Genomic DNA, 5,093 nt, shown 5'->3' on the forward strand with positions numbered 1-5,093 from the left:
GCAAATACAAGTAGGCTACCAAAAATTAGCTAGGTGAGAAGTTGTAAAATACAACAGTAAGTCGACTGATCTATTTTGAAGAGAAAGTTTAAAATCAATTTTAGTAAAATCTGATTAGACAAAGTTATTTACATTGCGACTGCAAGTAGGTAACCAAAAATTGGACAGGTAAAAGCTTAAATATAGAGTAGGAATGCGGCTTTGATCTATTTTGGAAATAAAATTCAAAATTAATTATAATAAAATGTAGTTAGGCAATACTATTTAAAAGCAAATACAAGTAGGCTACCAAATAAAAAAAAAATTATTAGAAAATTGTAAAATAAAGCAGAATTGTGACTGAATAAAATTCAAAATCAATTTTAGTAAAACCTAATTAGGCAAAGATATCTACGCTGTGATCACAAGAAAGTAACCAAAAAGTAGACAGGTAAAAGTCTAAAATAAAGTAGGAATTCGACTGGGATCTCTCTACTTTGAAAACAAAATCTAAAATAAATTCACTAAAATCCAGTTAGACAATATTATTTACAATGCTGTCACAAGCAAGTAACCAAAAAGTAGACAGGTAAAAGCTTAAATATAGAGTAGGAATCCGACTTTGGTCTATTTTGAAAATAAAATTTAAAATCAATGGTAGTAAAATCTAGTTAGGCAATATTATCTAAAAAAGCAAATACAAGTAGGCTACCAAAAATTAGATGTAAAGTAAAGCAGAAATCCGACTGATCTAGATCAATAGCTCTTTTCGAAGAAAAAATTAAAACCAATTTTAGTAAAATCCAATTAGGCAAAGTTGGTTACATTGTGATCACAAATAAGTAACCAAAAATTAGAAAGGCAAAAGTTTAAAAACAAATTAGGACCTCGACTTTGATCTATTTTGAACATAAAATTTAAAATCAATTTTAGTAAAATCTAGATAGACTGTAACAGACCTACATAACGTAGGCCTGTTACGAACAAACCCCTAGCAAACCTCCACCGGTTATACACAACGTCGCGATCCCAGTAACGTACCACCGGCCTCCTGTCATAACAAAAACACCTCCTGTACCGCACGTACCCCGCACCCAGGCCCGTATTCCAACGGGAATCCAAATCAAATTTCCAAAATACTGTTCGAAAGACGGTATACGTCACCAGCAAAATACCGCACCGCACCACCATCCCTTACCACCAAACCATTCCTATAAAAGCCGCCGCGAACAGACCAGAAACACCTGAGCCTGCCAGCAGTTATCCAGGGACAACCTCGTGCGATATTCCAGTGCTGTGAGTATTCTACCTGTAACCGTTGTCCACGTCTCCGCCGTTATCGGCATCCTGATTCCGCTGGTACGAGCCGTGCTCTACCTCGAACATCCGGTGCGTCACCGGTCTCTTTTCCTAGACGCGTCGCCTCCGAGAGACGACGATTAAGAAGCGGTGTGTCACCCCCTCGGCCTCGTCGGAACCCTGCCGTCCTGCCCGTCCGCTGGTGCGAGCCGTGCTCCACCTCGAACACCCGGTGCGTCACCGGTCACTTTCGCTAGGCGCGTCGCCTCCGAGAGCCGACGAACATGAAGCTGTGCGTCAACCTTTGACTTCGTCGGAGAACCTCCTGTCCAGTTATCCTGTCGCTCCGCTGGTGCGAGTTGTCCTCCACCTCGAACATACCCGGTGCGTCACCGGTATATTTCGTGAGACGCGTCGTCCAGGAAATCGGCCGAACTAGAAGTGGTACGTCACCCTTCGACGTCGCCTAAGAACCGCCTAGAAAGTCACCCTCGTGAGGCGAGTCGCCCACGAGGCCAGTCGAGCCAGACAAGGTGCGTCACCTTGACCGAACTCCCTGAACGACTGTCCGGAGGAACTTCGATGACCCGGGCGTCGCGGACATCGAAGGACCACGACAACCCGGCCTAGGTAGGGAGATCACGACGACAGACGTGATCTAAATCTACTCCTGTCCATCCTGCCTGCGTCCTACGCCACATACAGGTTCAGGTAGCACTCTCACGGGCACACGTTCTAAAGTCACGGGCACCGTTGCATTACCATCGCGCACTGTATCCTGAGGCACCGTAGCTTACGCGTCCGAAAGGCAGCGAGTATAATTTATTTGCCCGCAACCGACTCGTCTCAGTTATTTCACCCGCACCGACTACGTTCCTCGCGTCGTCACTCCACTTGTCGTTTAGAACCCTGGGTCGGCGAGCTGTTCAACACCAAGGAGCCCGAGCGCGAGGAAGCCGAACGACGACGAAACACACCTGTTTCATGGCGCCCGAACAGGGACTGAAGGAAAGGCATCCGCGTCGCGATTAGCTTTTCAAAATAAGCGATCACCGGCTCAACTCGGTAACGCGCGCGTAAACAGAGGACCAGTACGCCGCGTAACATTCCTGAGCCGCGTTGAACCGTGACCGCGCCGGCACGCACACGCGTTTCGTACCCCAGACGCAATCTCTGGATGAGCACCGGTATTACCTGCCCCGAGAGTCGAAATTTCGAACACACCGCTGCAAACCCCCGCCGAGGAAAACGGTCAACCACCGGGACTACGGACGAACACCGTCAACAGTGGGCCGATCTGATTAACCTGCAGATCACCAACCTCTTCGACATGACTGAACCGAAGACCCCGCAATTCTTAAACACCATGCAACCAGGCACGTCCCGACAAGCCGACCCGATGGCCGGCGCCAGAACGGCCGCAGAAGACCAAGACGACGCCGGAAAAAACATGGACCGGATGCGCAAATGGGCATGTACGACGGACGGCAAGGACCCTTTCGGTTCATCGAACGGATAGGGGAACTAGCCCACTCTTATCACATCTCCGACGCAGAATTATTAGAAGGAGTGCCTGAACTGCTACGCGGAGACGCCCAAGACTGGTACTGGGGCAACCGATACCAGATCAGCACATGGGAGGAATTCACCGCAGACTTCCTGATGGTCTACGCCGGACACAAGACCACGGTGCAACGAGCACGCGAAGCGCGAGCACGCGTACAGAAACCCGGAGAACCGTTCCATGAGTACATGAACGCGCTCACCACCCTCATGAGACGAGCGCTCATCCCGACGGACGAATATGTGGAAACCATTTATGAGAACATGCTGCCAGACTACACGGCCATCATCGATCCAGAATCGATTTCCAGCATCCGAGACCTACTCCGACACGTGCAACGCATCGAGAGAGCCATGGAGCGGAAAAACCAAATGCAACGGACTCGCAGCCGGCCCCTCGCTGTCGCCACCAACGAAAACCGGGACCCCACACCAAGCCAGCACCGCACCGAACCAATTGAGGTACAACCAGCCCAAGTGAACAACACGCCCCGCGGGGAAGGGGACGCCAGCGCAACCCAAGGCGGCAACGGCAACGATTACAGCCGAATGACACACTGCTGGCGGTGTAAACAACGGGGCCACACCCGTTTTGAGTGTAGAAACGCTTACCGGAAATTCTGCTCGCGATGTGGTCGAGACGGAATACTCACGAAGGAGTGTCATCCACCGGGAAACGACGCACGGGGCTTGTCGCGAACGGGCGAACGCCGGCCCCAGACATAAAGTATACGCCCCGCCCCTTCCTACCGATTCGAATATTAGGAAGGGAAATCGACGCCTTGCTCGACACCGGTGCCGAATTGTCTTGTATCAACGCCGAAGCGTACGAATGGGCACTCGAACAAGGCATGCAAGCATCCGAACCGAGCACGCTAATCAGCCTAGCAGACGGCACGAGCATGCAACCCGCCGGCCGCATACGACTATCATTCACCGCACTAGGCACCGAAAACCAGCAGGCTTTACCATACTGCCGAATATGGGTCCGCCAGTATTACTGGGCATTCAAGCCATCGCGGCACTCCGAATGAACTTAGAGCCGCCATACGACATAGCAACCTGGCCCACCGCCTGCCTGTCCGAACCATGCCAGCAAATGGGCTTCCGTGTACCAGATGAAGGCGCTTGCCGACAGTTCGACGACTTCCTACAAGCAGAAACGAAACTGTTTGAAATGGTACCGGGACGAACAAATCTCATCGAGCACCGTATCAAATTGCTCGATGAAACACCGCTCAAACAACGCTACCAACCTAGAAACCCGGCAATGCAGGCGATAATAAACGAGGAAGTCGAGAAAATGCTCAATGACCGAGTAATAGAGCCGTCCAGCAGCCCGTGGAGCTCGCCGGTGGTAGTTGTGAAGAAAAAAGACGGAAAGCCCAGGTTCTGCGCCGACTTCCGTCGACTAAACGACCGATCCGAGAAGGACGCGTACCCATTGCCACATATCCAGGCAACTCTCGAAAAATTACGAGGGGCGAGGTACTTGACTACCCTCGATCTAAAAAATGGGTATTGGCAGGTCCCACTCGAAGATGCAAGCCGACCACTCACCGCCTTCACGGTACCGGGAAAGGGTCTATTCCAGTTTCGAGTCATGCCGTTCGGTCTACATTCGGCACCCGCCACATTTCAACGGCTGCTCGACAGAATAATCGGTCCTGAACTCGAACCATACGCGTTCGCGTACCTGGATGACATAATCATCGCCAGTAAGACCCTCGAGGAACACCAGCGACATTTACGAGAAGTCTTTCGACGCCTCCGCGCAGCCGGACTCCGCCTGAATCCCGATAAATGTCGATTCTGCGTTAGCAGCCTCCGCTACCTCGGACACATTGTCGACCAGTAGGGGATACGAACCGACCCAGAGAAAACGAGCGCGATCGCAAAGATAACTGCACCAAAAAACATAGGGGAAGTTCGACGTTTTCACGGCATGGCGTCATGGTACCGGCGGTTCGTACCAAACTTTGCGGAAATAGTGGAGCCGCTCACGCAGCTTACACGGAAAAACGCAAAGTGGAAATGGACCGAGGAGGAGAATGCATTCCAGACACTGAAGGAGAAACTGGTCACCGCACCAGTACTCACCTGCCCGGACTTCGAACAGCTGTTCACCCTACAGACCGACGACAGTGACCACGGCCTGGGAGTCGTGCTCACACAGGGTCCCGCCAACGAGGAAAGAGTTATCGCATATGCCAGCCACACGCTGAGCACCACAGAGCGAAACTACAGCGCAA

This window comes from Lasioglossum baleicum, unplaced genomic scaffold (assembly GCF_051020765.1).
Source record: "Lasioglossum baleicum unplaced genomic scaffold, iyLasBale1 scaffold0059, whole genome shotgun sequence".
Lineage (NCBI taxonomy): Eukaryota > Metazoa > Arthropoda > Insecta > Hymenoptera > Halictidae > Lasioglossum > Lasioglossum baleicum.